Source organism: Triticum dicoccoides, chromosome 6B (genome assembly GCF_002162155.2).
Source record: "Triticum dicoccoides isolate Atlit2015 ecotype Zavitan chromosome 6B, WEW_v2.0, whole genome shotgun sequence".
NCBI classification, from domain to species: domain Eukaryota; kingdom Viridiplantae; phylum Streptophyta; class Magnoliopsida; order Poales; family Poaceae; genus Triticum; species Triticum dicoccoides.
The window spans coordinates 430,615,161-430,634,088 of NC_041391.1; the positions used below are offsets into that span (position 1 = coordinate 430,615,161).

At 41.3% G+C, this 18,928-nt stretch overlaps 1 long non-coding RNA gene across 2 annotated transcripts; it reads right to left on the minus strand.

Annotated features, from left to right (window-relative positions):
* Positions 1-2,270: 2,270 nt before the first annotated feature.
* LOC119324630 lies at positions 2,271-6,545 on the minus strand. 2 transcript variants are annotated; one of them, XR_005157065.1, is made up of 4 exons: positions 6,464-6,545; positions 6,008-6,382; positions 5,815-5,888; positions 2,271-2,685 (listed from the first exon to the last, which is right to left on the minus strand). It is a non-coding gene; the product is annotated as an uncharacterized LOC119324630 (long non-coding RNA). The 2 variants fall into 2 exon arrangements; XR_005157064.1 differs by having other exon boundaries at positions 6,008-6,479.
* Between the last annotated feature and the right edge of the window lie 12,383 nt (positions 6,546-18,928).

The window sequence follows — 18,928 nt, forward strand, 5'->3', positions numbered from 1 at the left end:
CTCGGTAAAAGTTTGCGAGGTTCGAATTTTCAATAAAGCTATATGCACTGCATTTCAGAATGGAGGGAGCATACGGCAGTTGCTAACACTCACGTGGAAGATTTGTGTGTAGGAGGAGTGGCTGTTCTATTAAATGACATGGCAAAACTGACACTGTCGGACGCCAATCTAACGGTTCTTACGGCGTTCGTCAGGAAAAGGCTTGTGGCGAACGTTTGTTGGATAATGATTTACGGAAACATGCATTGCATTGATACGTTCCCCCCTCTCTCTCACGCACATGCACCCTCACGAGTCACGACTCTCCCGAGTCCTCTGCAGACTCGCACGTAGCACGCACCGTCTATCTGCAGGTAGACGTCACGCACATATGTGCTCTTCACACCCTACCCTCAAAACTTCTAAAAAACAAAAGACGTCGCGCACATTTTATTTTAGCTCACACGTCACACACTTATACTATTACTCTTGCGGCGAACGTTCTTTGGGCATAGTATATTGTACTCTCATGAAGAGAAGTGGTGCACGCATGCACTAGTTCTCTCACACCCACTTGCGGGTACACATAGGAGCACATTTTTTTGAAGCTGGTACAACAAAATCACTCCACTATATATAAAAGCAGGAGCCTTAGCGCTTGCTTTACTAGGGTTCCTCTCTTTCACTCTCTCATGCTCTCCAGATCTAAGCAAGACCTAGGTGGCCACACTCTCTCTCAGCTCACGGCTGGTCACAAATCCGGCCGGACAACCTTGACCGGGGCAGGGGTGTAGGTGCATCGTTCACGCTATCGTCGACGGTGAGGGAGGAGACCAACGTCTGCCCGCGCGTCCCGATCGGCGGCCGTGCCATTCTCTCCGAGAGAGCACCGGCTCGGGAGGGCCTCCGACCCCTTCTTCCTCCCTGCGGTATTGTGGCCAAGATGCGGCCTCCCCACGCCGTCTTTGCCACATGCCGGCGATCCTCAGGTATATATTCCTTCGAAACCTGCCTTGCTCTACTGCCCCAGCTCCCTTCGTGTGGATCCTTTTCTACTTCCGTTCGCTGTTCCAAAGCCACCTAGACTTCTACTATTATTAGAAGTAAAGCTAGTTCATACAGTCGACTCTAAGCGTTGGTTCAAACAGGGAAGAACGTGGGAAAGCTGTAGCATGAATCTAGGACTTGGTTCTAAGAGGAAACGGGGGAAAGTAGTAATATCTATCACTGTTTAAATAACCGTATTTCTTATTTGCACAAACAGGGATGTCTGTCTCCGTATCGTTTCGGGATGTCTGTCTCCGTATCGTTTCTATCCGAGCAATCAAAAGCACACACCTCAGTTTTAGTACAACTGCGCAAAATGAGATGGCTATCCCTCATTGTCGTCGTCTAACCTCCCGTCTTCAAGGTATCCCTACATTGGTAGTAACTAAGGTAGAATGACCAACACAATATAAAAGAAGCTGATTCGTATGTTTTACTTCCTGATTGCAGTGCAGGGAAGAGCGAAAACAACTGCATCCTAGTCCAGAATGCACTTTCTACCAGTTCATCCATGGACCTAGGACTAGCTGGCACGGCTGCACCGCGGTTTTTTGGACAGGTGCGCAGACAAGAGGCATTATGGTCTGCTTATTTCTGCAAATAGCGGTGCTTAAATTTAGTGGAATGCACAAGAATTTCACCTGGTCAGTACACTGCATGGTTCAGTTCAGCATTCCAGCTGAGACCACAATTATAATTGGTTATTCTGGAATGAGAGAACCTAACCCTGGATGGTGGCAACAAGAAAAAACCAGAGTGAACTCCAGGAATTTAAGCCTGTCGGGAGGCCCTTTGCTCAGAGAAGCCTTGCTTATTTTTTCCTGATTTTTAAACCTTCTCACAACTTTGTCGTTTGCTGTGAACTAGTATATGTTTGTTATGTTCTATGAATCATTGAGATGTATAAAATTGCTTAACTTATGGTTTTCAAGTTTTTTATGAAGACGAGTTTAATGTGAGTGTTCCACATGAGCGCTGGACTAGCTTGTGAACGTTTGTAATCTATTATATAATTAAAACAGAAGTAAAACAAGCCGTCACATTCATCCACATAAGTTAGAATTATCTAATCCATTAGATTGTAATATTAAAGGACTTGATTTTAAATCAACGCGTAAACGAGAAAAGTTGTGTTGTCACGTGTACGTGCATATAACGGACCAACACATCCATGTTCCATCATGTGTAATTACGATAAAAACAATTATATTGTAATTAGGATAAAAATAGTAGTCAAACCTAAATAAATAAATAAATAAATAAATAAGGAACCTAAGAAAATAAGGACATCATTTTTTTTCAAACTCGGACACACATGCAAATAAGACGTGTATACGGACTACAAACATGACTTGCCAAGGCAAACACGGCACATAAAAACACATACATGCAACCGCACCCAGCACATGCCCAAAAATTGAAGTCAGCCAAATCTGCTACCTAGCTAGCACACTACCAACAAAATCAGTCTTCCAATTCAACTACGTAATGTCACCAAGCCAGATGTAGTGACGCCCAAGCAACCTTCTGAGTGGCTTCTCACCTGAGTCATAAAGGTTTCTAATTGTTATTCTGGATCCAATCTACCTTGGCAATCATAGTCTTCCGATTCAACTATGCAACACCGATGTAGTCATGGCAACCTTCTGAGTGACTCACCTGAATCATCAAGGTTCGCAATTGTTATTCTAGATCCAATCTACCTTCTGAGTAGCCTCTCACTTGAATCATCAAGGTTTGTAATTGTTATTCTGCATACAATCTTCATAGGTGCATTATTAATAATTCACTAGCGATTTTGTGATCCTTTTGCAGCAATGGCATACAACAAGCATAGCGAGTTCACAACAGGAGGACGAAACTATGTATTCAAGTGCAAGTAATGAGAATATGAAATTCAATCAATCCTACAATTAATTGGCTCTGGAACCTCGGCATGATATTCATAGATGAAAAGGTTTAGCCATTGCATATTTATTAGCAGATTGTTCTATTGTTTGTTTTAACTACTAAGTATGCCGGTATGATATTCATCGATGAAAAGGTTTAGTCATCATATATTTACTTGCGAACTGTTCTGTTATTTTCTACAACAACTACTAAGTATGTTTTGATTGTTTTCACATGGCCAAACAATTCTTGCGACTATTGGGAAGTAGTTTAATTTATAAACACATATAGAACAAAGATAAATGAGAATCTATTTATGTAACAATTTTTAAGTTTGTGGAATAAGTATATTCGAGTAAGTAGTGAAATATAGTTATTTTTCATACATTAAAAAAGTAAAGGAGGTGAGAGGATCATCAGAAGGTTACCCAGTTTACTACTTCGAGTTTTCTACAAATGAAAAAAAATTAGATGAAACTTTCAAATAATTAACTCCACTTTTATAGACGTCATTGGACTACCAACCCAAATGGAGCATGTGGAATCAATAATAAAAAGAAATAACCCCGAACCTTCATATTTCAGCCAGATTGAATTCTAATATAAGATTAAGTCCATAATGCACAACCATTCCTCATCACTGGTGCAGAAGTTCAATGGTAAGTTCATTAATGTTACAAGCTCTTCTATTAATTATCAAAATATGTCTAATAGAATTTACTCTGATTAAACATGATTATGCTTAAAGTCAAGTGTCATAATAATCTATACAGATCTAGATATACCATAAACTTGGGAAATTGTTGACAGGTATGAAAGACCAACTTTTATTATTTCTCAGCTAATTTATCTTGACTCATCTTTATTCACTAATCTAAGATAATTATTATACTCGATTTGCTCCAAATGTGCAGGAACTCAACACAAGAATCAATACCAAATTCATACTCCCTCGATCCAAAATAAGTGTTATGGTTTTAGTTCAAATTTGAACTAATGCGAGACTTATTCTAAGATATGAAATCGCCACTTTTTGAGGAAAACCAGACTCTCAACACCTGCAATGACAACTTAGCAAAATTTCAGTTATAGTGCATATCTACTTAATTATGTCTCTCACTTTCTCCAGTATGCTAAATTTTTGGGAAATCATTTTAGGATTTTGTGGTCACAGTAATAGCTACAAGTGGTCATATTCAAAGCTGGTATATGTGATGTGATGATTTTCACAAACTAGATAAGAAGGAAGTTGACAAGTACTGTTACGAGAGTTGTGATACATATCGAGATGATGTATCACCTCGGTAAGCATATTCTACTAATTTGAAGAAGACTTCTTTCCTATTACATTTACTCTATACTAATAACAATCGTATGATAGTTATCGTATTTGACAATAAATTAATGACTGTACGACTACTACAAGTTGCACTTTATTTGACGGTGAGGCCGAAAAATTGTTCAATACATTTGTCTCGGACTTGCTAAATTCACTGGATGAGAAATATGAAGAAGCGCCAAAGATTACATAATAATAATGTTGACAAAAACTTATTTTCAGCTCATGTTCAGCGATGGCAATCTCACTTTCAGAACAAAAAACTATGCAGTAAAAAGAACATTTGTGTGTGATGATAGGCTTGAGATGATGGACCTGAAAGATAAAGCCGAGGAGGAAAATTTGCCTTTATCCATTACAAAAGAAGTATTGTGTTTGTATTTTCCTAACTAATACATCTCACATATGATTCTTAGAATTTTGCATGATGAAGTGGACGCCGTGTTCAAAAAAGCAACAAAGAAGCATAACATAGAGGCTAAAGGGTGATTAATTTTCTTAGAGTACTACTTCTCAATTTTTAGAGACACGTGTAATCTTTGAAATGTATTTTTATTTTGCAGACAAATAACAATAGAGATTTACCTCAGAAAAGGATATGACAATTTGTTTCTATGTAAGAAGAACCACACGATACTAATGGGGTTATAGTACATGATGATGGGTGTGAAGAAAAAAACATAAACATCACATGGACTCTGCAATGACAAAAGAAAATGATAGAGATCTATCATATTATCGGATGGCTCAGAGGATGAATACACCAAGATAAGTGTACAAGAAAGGAGAGATGTATGCTGGGAACAAGAAACATGTTGAAGCAGAAGTAAAAACTGCAATGCTTGAAGATGAAGACTCAGTTGCCAGTTGTGGCAAAATAAGATGTACTGATACTGTAGCCATAAGGAGATCGCATAAAATGACCAAAGAGGTTTATGGCCACAAGACCAGAAGTGTTGATGAAAAATGCTACAAGAGAAGTGGTCAGTTCGAAGATACAGTAGCCAAAAAAACCTAGGCGAACAAGGAGGTTACCCACAAAATTAGTTGATTAATATAGCTTAGACTGAAACTAAGGTAGACCATAACTGAGATAGAGAAGAGCACTTGACATCTACCAATATAACGACACGTATTACATAACAAGGCGCTAAACGGCTGAAGTTAGCACTACCAGAAGCATGTCATGTTGTAATTACTTGATATATGAGTTTTCTGCTCTTCATAATAGCTCTCTATCCAACAGCCTTTTTCAGTTAAGAGAATATTAGAAAAGCTCGATATTATAGGCATTTTGTACAAAATCCATCCTATGTCAACACATGGATCTTGCTTTGAATAAAAACAAGGTTCCCTCATTTAGACTTGGCGCCACAGCAAAACCAGCAACAAATAACATTAATTGCATAGGTATAAAAAAATGGGAAGTAATAACATGACCAAAGTTTCTTCTCAGTTACTTCATCGGATGATCAGAGGTTAACCAAACTAATTAGTAGAAACTAAATAAACATGTCATTCCATACACTACACGATTGAGTTTTCTGGTGGAAACATACTTGAGTTGAGTAGATTCAACATGCGAGCTTTTGCTGCTTAACAAACCGATGCCCAAATTGACCATGCAAGCAACCTGTACGAAGAGAAATTTCATAAATAAGGAGTACAACACTACAGACTTACATAGTGATATGGAGGAACTAAAAAAATAATCTGCACTAGGAAGGATGCATATGGTCGGCTCGCACTTACATTTTGTAGGAGATGAATAGGAAAATAACTCGAGGCCGTCTGCAACGGTGCTCAGATCTTGATGTCATTTGCTTATGGCACGATCTCACATTTGTCTACATAACCCCATAGCTCTCATGAAGCATAGCCGCAGTGCAAGTCTCTGCCCCGCTCCTCAGATCCGACCATTATCCATTGCACGAACTCATCTAGGAAATCCACACCCTTCTCCGTGAGCTTCCTTACTGCCCCCTCAACGCCACCAACCTCCAGCACATCCACCACCGTCGCTAGCCGCCGGACCTCCTGATGGCCTCGCCGCCGGACTCGCTGAGGTGGGCGAGCATCTGCACCCTGAAGACCGCATCAAACGCGTTCATGCACTCACCCGGCCACCTGCGCCACCAACCCCAGGAAGAGAAATTTTAGAGGGGGGTAGACTCTCAATGATGGCCACCGCCCACGAGCGATATCTACCTTCGCCGGCAGCAAATCTGGCAGAATGATGCGTGTGGATGAAGAACCAGGTGCCTATGGGGTTATTTTCCTTTTCTTTGGAGTGGATAGGGATACGGCAATGCTACACGTACAAACAATTTACAGGCTTTTACAGGATGGTTAATCTTGATTGGTCAATAGGTGAGCGGGGCGGCCCACCCCCTGAAAATCAGGGGGGAGAGGTTTGTGATTGGTTGTTACATGGAAGGAGCGTGTAAAAGTGTGTAAGTCTTTATATGTCTAGCATTTTTGGGATAGGGATCGACGAGAGGAGGGAGAGAGGAACGAGGCCACAAGGCCAGTACGGGAACCGGTACGGGCTATTTTAGATGGAGAGAAAAAAATCCGGAGTGGTAATTATCTTCCGGATGAAGAGCACAACTCAAAAAACAGCCGTGCTTTCCCTAAAAAAAGAGCCGTGCTATACACACGAACTTAAATCCAGCCGGACATGCACATGATTTATTTTTTTGAGGTTCGACATGCACATGATTGAGAAGGGCACCAGCGGCTGGATTAGCACGTCATGCATAGATCGGGCAGCACTGTTGTCTAGGTAGCCGTTTCGCTCAAAAAAATGAAGGAGTGGTGTTATACACACGACAGAAATCGCACGATTCTCAGACGATGCTTAAATCTAGCCGAACATGCATATGTTTAAAAAGGGCATTAGCCACTCGATTTACATATCATACAAAGGTAGGGCACAACCATCGTCAGTGAAGTAGTTTCGAATATGAAGAGTCGGATGGCACATTCAGGCTCAGAAGCCAAAGTGTACAAGAAAAACTATGAGGTGAAAAACCGACTGATCAAATGCAAATTGTACCCTTTTCTGTGTGAAAAGAATGCAAATTGTACCAAGATACTATGATACGAGTAAAAAGATGGATGGCCAAATGCAAACTGAAAAGTGCTTAAACATACACATAATCGGTAAATCGAATGAATCCATAGATAATAACTATAGAGGAGTCGCAGACAGGAAAAAAATACAAAACGAGTATCAATGCCAACTCAAATAATATTATGTCATTTTTAAATAAAAACTGTACCAAATGCATGATCTTAGTAAAGAATCTGATATTCGAAAAAAGCGAGAAAAGTAAGGAAACTGATCAGATGGATATAAATCATATAGTGGAGAGAAAAATGAGTAGAAAGAGGATTGTGTAAAATTGTAAATACACATAACACAGGCGATCAGGCATTATTAATTTTTCGGCGTGGATGTGTCTTACATTCATTATAGTGTATAATTAAAAACAAACCTAATAGTTGTTTAAAATAGATAAAACTTTGAAAAAAACATATATGCTAAGTTAAAACTATACAAATACAATATATAAGCTATAAGAGAAACCTTATAAGGACTCTTTGCGATTGTTGCAACATTGGGTTTGTTTGGTAAAATATTGGTGTTGCTTTGATATATCATGACCATGTAGTGAATGATAGTACAAAATAATTTACTACAAATCTAGCCGCGCAAATGCGCGGGTGCACACGCTAGTTTATTACATTGCGGCCTCAGTTAACTGCATGAACCACTGTAACAAGATACATAGTTGTTTATATGTCAGACAACGGATTCTTGATTGTTAGTTGGTTGATAGCCTAGTGTTGAAGCAAGCTGAGCCAATGTGCCGTGTTTTGCACAACTGCTTACAAGTGGGGTAGCACCAACAATGTTTACAAGTACTTATGTATATGTCGACGCACAGTTCTCAAACGAGTGCTCTATTTCATCAAAACACACACTACTCGTATGATAAACCGTGACAACTTATGTATTACCATGCCATATTCATGAAAAAACTAGTGAGGATGCATCTGTTTCGGCAACAATTATGATGGTTCTCACATGATTCATGGGCACACAAAAGTAGCAGCAGTTCCCATAGACGGATTCAAACATAGTACTAGCCCTAGAGGGGTCGATAACAGGCAAGGTTCGGATAATTAGACTCAATCCAAACTACTATTAACACTAGCTGGGGCAACTATTTCATGCCTCGATCTAATTTGGGCTGGACACAAGACGGGCCTTGCCATGAACATCATCGAGGACGTCCCGTAGCAGCTCAATCCTGTGAACCTTTATGAAGACAACCTTGTGGCCTTGCCACTGATAAACTTGTTTGTGGAGGCATGCCAGGTCATCTTCCTGCGTAAGCTTGACAAGAACAGTATGCCTCACAAATGAAGGAGTAGCTTTGAACTTCTTGTGCTTCAGTACACCCTGGACAACACGCCTGACAACAGTGAGGCTGGAATACAACTCTTCATTGGTATAACCGCAAATGGTTTCCAGGATCCCACAGTCTAAGAACTCTGTTTTCCTAGTGCGTATATTCAGGTCATCCGCCTCATAGCGAGTGACATGTACAACCACACAATCCTTGTCTGCATCAGGGCTCTAATTGAAATAGAAACAAATTCTGAATTACTTTTCAATATAAGGAACACAAGTTATTTAAACCACTATCTATAGCATGCCGTCGAAGCTAATAATTTTTTTGCATTATTAATCACCACATACTTAGATGAAAAACCACAATCGAGATCGGCAAAGAAGAAAATCACCCTGGGCAGCTCAGCGGGTGGGGGGGGTGGGGGGTGGGGGGGACACATCCTCGAAGGGGGAAAACTGCTCCTGCAGTGCCACGGGGGCTGTAACCTCAAATTGGTGTTGACCATCTCAGTAGTGGCCGTGAGCGTATCTGGGGTCGGCTCGCTGGCTACCTCCATATTCTTGGAGCTCTCTGTCTTGTGGGGATCAGCCTCCCGCGTCTGCTCCAATATCGGCAGATCTTTGCCTGGTTCTCCTTGGTCCATCATGAAACTAACGAATACTAGGAGACCACTGAAAGGAAAACACAATCACAATGACAATGAAGCAAAAAAGAGAGTGAGGATCGGTTACTGCTTTGCAAAAGTTCTTTTTTTCTTTGAACGAAAATATACCAACATCACGGATCCGCTTACCTTCCCTTCGTTTGGGGAGAAGAACAGTGGCAGATGCGAGTGCCTTTCTTGAAGAGCATGAGGGAGAAGGGGATTCAGCGAAGAGTGAAATGTTGGTTGTTTCGTCCGTCAAACTTAGACTGCGGGGAGGTGGGGTTTTGTGATACGACGGCTCGTTACTACCGCGCTACGACCGGGGTGACTCTCCGCCTGCATACTGCCTTCTAATTTGGTGGATGACATTTGGGCCCGCGCGCTGCATGGCCCGCATGTCGGTGAACAAAAGTATAAAGGCATTCAGTAGAGGGAGACGTTTCAATGACCTAGGAGGAGCCAGAAGCGGTAGAGTGTCTCCACTGTACTAGTAGTAATTGTTTTTCTAGGTAGCTGTAGAGTGTCTCCACTGTACTAGTAGTAATTGTTTCTCTGGACCAAAGACAAAACAGCCCATCCACACTAGTAAATAGTAAAATCAAATCAAAAGCCCATATATTTACTAAATGAGAGGCGCTACCCACACCCAGCACACCGTCCCCCCTAGAAAAACCTGGGTGCTCTTCTTCCTCCTCGCTCCCACCCACCTCACATCAGCTCGCTCCACTCGTACCCCCAAATTCCTCACCTCAATCCTACAGAAAACCCCAGCTCCCCTTCTTCCTCACTCCTACAGAAAACCCCCAGATCCCCTTCTTCTTCGCTCGCACTACAACTAGGCCCGTCATTCGTTACTCTGCTCAAATCCGTGAGCGCGACGCGATGCTGATACGTCTCCAACGTATCTATAATTTTTGATTGCTCCATGTTACATTACCTACTGTTTTGGACTATATTGGGCTTTATTTTCCACTTTTATATTACTTTTTGGACTAGCCTATTAACCGGAGGCCCAGCCCAGAATTGTTGTTTTTTTGCCTTTTTCAGTATTTCAAAGAAACAGAATATCAAACGGAGTCCAAACGGAATGAAACCTTCGGGAGCGTGATTTTCTCATCAGATAAGACCCAGGAGACTTGGACCCTCCGTCAAGAAAGCCACGAGGCGGCCATGAGGGTGGAGGGCGCCCCCCTGGGCGCTCCCCCTACCTCGTGGGCCCCTCGAAGCTCCACCGACGTACTCCTTCCTCCTATATATACCTACGTATCCCCAAACGATCAGAACAGGAGCCAAAAACCTAATTCCACCGCCGCAACCTTCTGTATCCACGAGATCCCATCTCGGGGCCTGTTTCGGAGGTCCGCCAGAGGGCGCATCCACCATGGTGGGCTTCTACATCATCACCATAGCCCCTCCGATGAAGTGTGAGTAGTTTTCTTCAGACCTTCGGGTCCATAGCTAGTAGCTAGATGGCTTCTTCTCTCTTTTTGGATCTCAATACAATGTTCTCCCCCTCTCTTGTGGAGATCTATTCGATGTAATCTTCTTTTTGCGGTGTGTTTGTTGAGACCGATGAATTGTGGGTTTATGATCCAATATTAACTATGGAAAATATTTGATTCTTCTCTGAATTCTTATATGTATGATTGAGTTATCTTTGCAAGTCTCTTCGAATTATCCTTTTTGGTTTGGCCAACTAGATTGGTAGTTCTTGCAATGGGAGAAGTGCTTAGCTTTGGGTTCAATCTTGCGGTGTCCTTACCTAGTGACAGAAAGGGTTGCAAGGCACATATTGTATTGTTGCCATCGAGGATAACAATATAGGGTTTTTATCATATTGCATGAATTTATCCCTCTACATCATGTCATCTTGCTTAAAGCGTTACTCTATTTTTAACTTAATACTCTAGATGCATGCTGGATAGCGGTCGATGAGTGCAACAATAGTAGTAGATGCAGAATCGTTTCGATCTACTTGTTTTGGACGTGATGCCTATATACATGATCATTGCCTAGATATACTCATAACTATGCTCAATTCTGTCAATTGCTCAACAGTAATTTGTTCACCCACCGTAGAATACTTATGCTCTTGAGAGAAGCCACTAGTGAAACCTATGGCCCCCGGGTCTATTCTCATCATATCAATCTCTATCACTTTATTTACTTTCTTTGCTTTTACTTTGCTTTTTTACTTTTTACTTTGCACCTATCTATCAAAAATACCAAAAATATTATTTATCATCTCTATCAGATCTCACCCTCGTAAGTGACCATGAAGGGATTGACAACCCCTAAGCGTTGGTTGCGAGTAGCTATCGTTTTGTGTAGGTACGAGGGACTTGTGTGTGGTCTCCTACTGGATTGATACCTTGGTTCTCAAAAACTGAGGGAAATACTTACGCTACTTTGCTGCATCATCCTCTCCTCTTCGAGGAAATCCAACGCAGTGCTCAAGAGGTAGCAAGAAGAATTTCTAGCGCCATTGTCAGGGAGGCTCACGCAAGCAAGTCAACCATACCAAGTACCCATCACAATCCCTATCTCTCGCATTACATTATTTGCCATTTGCCTCTCGTTTTCCTCTCCCCCACTTCACCCTTGCCGTTTTATTCGCCCTCTCTTTCCCAATCTCCTCCTCCTTTCCCTTTTTGTTCGCTTTCTTTCGCCTTGCTTCTGTTGCCGCTATGTATGAAATTGGGGAGATTATCGTCGATATGGACAATAATGATAACGCAGAAAATCCCGAGGCTCCGGCCGATGAACCCCCTATCTTGCATACTAAAAATTTCGAATCGGTAGTGGTAACATCATTGGCAAGGGTGTTATTCAAGATTTCTTTACTTGTGCCAGTGCTTTACCTTCCATGGGTTGTTCAATTCTTCATAGAACTAGTAGTCTCGCGGATGCTATAGCTATGCTTGTGGTTGAACTTGAAAGACAATTTATGCATATGCACCCTTGCATACTGAGAATTTTCTTAGAATTCTCTAATATTGAGCACTCTTCTATTAAACGCGCTGTTACTATCTTTTTGGCTCATGAATTTAGATTTATCATAAGAGAAGCCAAAGAAATCTTTGCGCACTATAGGGTGGACGCCGGTCGTCCACCCATAGAAGCAATCCTCTATGATCAAGAGGAAATTAGACGTTTTCAATCTTTGGACTATGTCGCTTTCAATGAAAACCTTAGAAAAAAGGTCCCTATCAATGTCTTGGTTGATTGCATTAACGAGCTGAATAATGATTTTGCCCTTAGAAATAATGAGCTAGGATACTCTCTCGAGTATAAGCTCACAAGATTTTGTCAAAAGAATGCTTTCAGTGATGAAATAGTTGTGCACTATGAAGGGCCAAGGGAGGAACCCGTTCCTCCCGTGATTGATCTTGGGGATTTTTGTCCCGCCAAATTTAGCCCTTTTGATTATTTTTGCTTGCCTTAAAGGAAACTTGCTGCCGAACGTAGAGAATACGATATGAGCTTTCAAGATCTATCTTATTATTATGGCACCACCTAGATCTATCCTTGCTTTTATGCCTAGCTAGGGGCGTTAAACGATAGCGCTTGTTGGGAGGCAACCCAATTTTATTTTGTGTTTTTTATTTTTTCTTCTGTTTAGGAATAATAATCCATCTACCTTCTGTTTAGATGTGGTTTTATCTTTTAATTAGCGTTTGTGCCAAGTAGAACCTATAGGATAACCTACGATGATAGTTGATTTGATTCTGCTGAAAAACAGAAACTTTGCGCGCACGAATTTAGTTATGTTAAATCACAGGAACGTTCTTTTGCGTTGATTCTTCTTTCTGCTGTTCAATAAACAAATTGTCCAGGACTTCCTATTTTTGTAGAACTTTTAGAGTTCCAGAAGTTTGCGTTACTTACAGATTGCTACAGACTGTTCTGTTTTTGACAGATTCTGTTTTACGTGTGTTGTTTGCTTATTTTGATGAACCTATGGCTAGTAAAATAGTTTATAATCCATATAGAAGTTGGAATACAGTAGGTTTAACACCAATATAAATAAATAATGAGTTCATTACAGTACCTTAAGTGGTTCTTTGTTTTCTTTCTCTAACGGAGCTCACGACATTTCTGTTGAGTTTTGTGTTGTGAAGTTTTCAAGTTTTGGGTGAATTCTTTTGATGGATTATGGAACAAGGAGTGGCAAGAGCCTAAGCTTGGGGATGCCCATGGCACCCCCAATATAATCCAAGGACACCAAAAAGTCAAATCTTGGGGATGCCCCGGAAGGCATCCCTTCTTTCGTCCACTACCATCGGTAATTTACTTGGAGCTATATTTTTATCCACCACATGATATGTGTTTTGCTTGGAGCGTCTTGTATTATTTGCGTCTTTGCTTGTTAGTCTACCACAATCATCCTTGCTGTACACATCTTTTGAGAGAGCCATACATGATTTGGAATTTGTTAGAATACTCTATGTGCTTCACTTATATCTTTTGAGCTTGATAGTTTTGCTTATAGTACTTCACTTATATCTTTTTAGCGTGATAATTTTTGCTCTAGTGCTTCACTTATATCTTTTAGAGCACGGTGGTGGATTTGTTTTAAAGAAACTATTTATCTCTCATGCTTCACTTAGATTATTTTGAGAGTCGTTAATAGCATGGTAATTTGCTTAATGTTAATATACTTGGTACTCAAGATATGTGAACCTTTCTTTTGAGTGAATTGAATTCTAAGATAAGTTTGATGCTTGATAATTGTTTTGAGATATGGAGGTGATAATATCAAAGTCGTGCTAGTTGGGTGATTATGAATTTGAGAAATACTTGTGTTGAAGTTTGCAAGTCCCGTAGCATGCACGTATGGTTAAAGTTGTGTAACAAATTTGAAATATGAAGTGTACCTGGCTTGTGCATCCTTATGAGTGGCGGTTGGGGACGAGCGATGGTATTTTCCTACCAATCTATCCCCCTACGAGCATGCGCGTAGTACTTGATTTTTGATGACTTCTAAATTTTTGCAATAAGTATATGAGTTCTTTTGACTAATGTTGAGTCCATGGATTATACGCACTCTCACCTTTCCTCCTTTGCTAGCCTCTTCGGTACCGTGCATTGCCCTTTATCACCTTGAGAGTTGGTGCAAACTTCGCCGGTGCATCCAAACCCCGTGATACGATGCACTCTATCACACATAAACCTCCTTATATCTTCCTCAAAACAGCCACTGTACCTACCTATCATGGCATTTCTATAGCCATTCCGAGATATATTGCCATGCAACTTCCACCATCATCATCATGACATACATTACTTTTGTCATATTGCCATTGCATGATCATGTAGTTGACATCGTATTTGTGGCAAAGCCACCATGCATTATTTTCCATACATGTCACTCTTGATTCATTGCACCATCCCGGTACACCGCCAGAGGCATTCATATAGAGTCATATCTTGTTCTAAGTTTCGAGTTGTAATCCTTATGTTGTAATCAATAGAAGTGTGATGATCATCATTATTAGAGTATTGCCCAAAAAAAGAGAAAGGCCAAAAAAATAGAAAGGCCCAAAAAAATAGAAACGAAAAGGGCAATGCTACTATCTCTTTTTCCACACTTGTGCTTCAAAGTAGCACCTTGTTCTTCATGTAGTGAGTCTCATATATTGTGCTTCAAATAGCACCTTGTTCTGCATGTAGTGAGTCTCATATATTGTGCTTCAAAGTAGCACCTTGTTCTTCATGTAGTGAGTCTCATAAGTTGTCTTTTTATACTAGTGGGAATTTTTCATTATAGAACTTGGCTTCTATATTCCTACGACGGGCTTCCTCAAATGCCCTAGGTCTTCATGAGCAAGCAAGTTTGATGCACACCCACTAGTTTTCTTTTGTTGAGCATTCATAGCTCTAGTGCATCCGTTGCATGGCAATCCCTACTCCTCATGTTGACATCAATTGATGGGCATCTCCATAGCCCGTTGATTAGCCTCGTCAATGAGAGACTTTCTCCTTTTTTGTCTTCTCCACACAATCCCCATCATCATACTCTATTCCACCCATAGTGCTATATCCATGGCTCATGCTCATGTATTGCGTGAAGGTTGAAAAGGTTTGAGATTATTTAAGTATGAAACAATTGCTTGGCTTGTCATCGGGGGTATAGAAGTTGGGAACATCTTTGTGTGACGAAAATGAAGCATAGCCTAACTATATGATTTTGTAGGGATGAACTTTCTTTTGCCATGTTATTTTGAGAAGACATGATTGCTTTGATTAGTATGCTTGAAGTATTATTATTTTTGTGTCAATATGAACTTTTGTCTTGAATTTTCGGATCTGAATATTCATATTACAAGTAAGATGTTTTACATTGAAATTATGCCAAAGTATCACTCCACATCAAAAATTCTTTTTTATCATTTACCTACTCGAGGACGAGCAGGAATTAAGCTTGGGGATGCTTGATACGTCTCCAACGTATCTATAATTTTCGATTGCTCCATGCTACTTTATATGCTATTTTGGACTATATTGGGCTTTATTTTCCACTTTTATATTACTTTTGGGACTAACCTATTAACCGGAGGCCCACCCCAGAATTGCTGTTTTTTGCCTTTTTCAGTATTTCGAAGAAACAGAATATCAAACGGAGTCCAAACGGAATGAATCCTTCAGGAGCGTGATTTTCTCATCAGATAAGACCCAGGAGACTTGGACCCTCCGTCAAGAAAGCCACAAGGCGGCCATGAGGTGGAGGCCGCCCCCCTGGGCGCGCCCCCCTACCTCGTGGGTCCCTCGAAGCTCCACTGACGTACTCCTTCCTCCTATATATACCTACGTATCCCCAAATGACCAGAACAGGAGCCAAAAACCTAATTCCACCGCCGCAACCTTCTGTATCCACGAGATCCCATCTTGGGGCCTGTTCCGGAACTCCGCTGGAGGGGGCATCCACCATGGAGGGCTTCTACATCATCACCATAGCCCCTCTGATGAAGTGTGAGTAGTTTACTTCAGACCTTTGGGTCCATAGCTAGTAGCTAGATGGCTTCTTCTCTCTTTTTGGATCTCAATACAATGTTCTCCCCCTCTCTTGTGGAGATCTATTCGATGTAATCTTCTTTTTGCGGTGTGTTTGTTGAGACCGATGAATTGTGGGTTTACGATCCAGTATTATCTATGGAAAATATTTGATTCTTCTGTGAATTCTTTTATGTATGATTGAGTTATCTTTGCAAGTCTCTTCGAATTATCCTTTTTGGTTTGGCCAACTAGATTGGTAGTTCTTGCAATGGGAGAAGTGCTTAGCTTTGGGTTCAATCTTGCGGTGTCCTTACCTAGTGACAGAAAGGGTTGCAAGGCACGTATTGTATTGTAGCCATCGAGGATAACAAGATGGGGTTTTTATCATATTGCATGAATTTATCCCTCTACATCATGTCATCTTGCTTAAAGCGTTACTCTGTTTTTAACTTAATACTCTAGATGCATGCTGGATAGCGGTCGATGACTGGAGTAATAGTAGTAGATGCAGAATCGTTTCGATCTACTTGTTTTGGACGTGATGCCTATATACATGATCATTGCCTAGATATACTCATAACTATGCTCAATTCTATCAATTGCTCAATAGTAATTTGTTCACCCACCGTAGAATACTTATGCTCTTGAGAGAAGCCACTAGTGAAACCTATGGCCCCCGGGTCTATTCTCATCATATCAATCTCTATCACTTTATTTACTTGCTTTGCTTTTACTTTGCTTTTTACTTTTTACTTTGCACCTATCTATCAAAAATACCAAAAATATTATTTATCATCTCTATCAGATCTCACCCTCGTAAGTGACCGTGAAGGGATTGACAACCCCTCAGCATTGGTTGCGAGTAGCTATCGTTTTGTGTAGGTACGAGGGACTTGTGCGTGGTCTCCTACTGGATTGATACCTTGGTTCTCAAAAACTGAGGGAAATACTTACGCTACTATGCTGCATCATCCTCTCCTCTTCGGGGAAATCCAACGCAGTGCTCAAGAGGTAGTAGATGCCCTCGAGGAAAATGGAGTCGGCTGACCCCAGCGCCAAGAATATGAGGCTCCCGCCAGCGGCGACGCCTGTTGTAGATCCCGCACCCGGCAGCGTGGGGAGAAGCGCCGACCCCGCCCCCATCGGATCCCAGGAACCCGTAGAATCTCGGGTGGACCGCATCAGCGATCTCCCGTACGCCGTCCTTGGGGAGATCATCTTGCTTCTCCCCACCAAGGATTGCTGCCGCACCCAAGTCCTCTCAATTCGGTGGCGCCCTCTATGGCATGTTGTGCCCCTTAATCTCGACTGTCGTCAGCTATCTCTCTTCAATGATTTTGAAATCCTTAGAGCCATCATCTCCTCCCACCAGGGCTCCGTTCAAAGCCTCTGCATCCCATCATGCTACCTGAGCAAGCATACCATGCCCTCCACGGTGGACGCCTGGCTGAAATCCCCTGAATTCACAGAACTACAGCTGGTTGAGTTCTACTATTCCCCTGGAAATCACATACCACATACCGAACGCCATGAACTTGTGCCCTCAGCACCGATGTCCATCTCGCGGTTTTCCTCCTCTCTCCACACCGCCACCTTTGCGTTGTGCTACCTACTAGACAATCTGGTACTAAACCTTCGACTCCCATTTCTCAAGAAACTTTCACTTCTGCGGGTTCGTATACCGGAGGTCTCATTGCACAACATCATCCACTCCAGTTGCCCTGCGCTGGAGTGCTTGGTGCTTGTTTTCACAGTTAGAATCGGTTGTCTCCAAATAAAGTCGCCTAACCTTGTAAGAATTGAAATTTCTTTTGACGGAAGGCAGCTCATCATCCAAGATGCCCCTTCACTTCAAAGGTTGATCCTTGATTCTAGTTATTCACCATTGCAAATAATCGTCCTCTCTGCGCCTAAACTGGAGACCTTGGGTGTAATACATGATCTCTGTGCTCATTTCAATATGGTGTTGGCTCCACAGTTCTTCAGGTACTTTATATTATCATCTACACTTGTAACCATAAGCTGCATTTTAAATTTCTGTGCATAAGTTATATATCATTTTGGAGTACACATTTTGTACTAATATTATGTTCTATGCTCAATAAAGAGTTTCTCCATGGATGGCCTATCAATGGTGATGGATTCTGTCAAGATCTTATATATCCAAATTAATAGTTTTGATCTGAACAAGATTATTGGCTTGCTGCAATGCTTTCCATGTCTGGAGAAGTTGTATATAAAGGTGATAATTTCACGCACATTGGAAGCCCGCATATAGTGTACTAGAATTAACCGTTCAGCTGTTGCTCTTTCGACACTCTTGTTTTAGACCTTAACTGTTTTCAATCTTCATGTCTATTTAGGCAACAGGACGGGGTAAGGAAGTTATAACCAATCGGTGGATTCGTAAGCATAGGGATTTTCTCACTTCTCATGAGATTCGATTGAAGACAATAACAATAGAACGATATGTAGCCAACCGTGCAAACACTAGATTTGTCACATTCTTCCTGCTGAATGCGAGGTTACTATTGTCCATCAGGCTTAAGTTTATCAGCAGCATGGTTTTGACGGATGGGTATGTCGAAGAGCAAAAAAGGAGTTTTA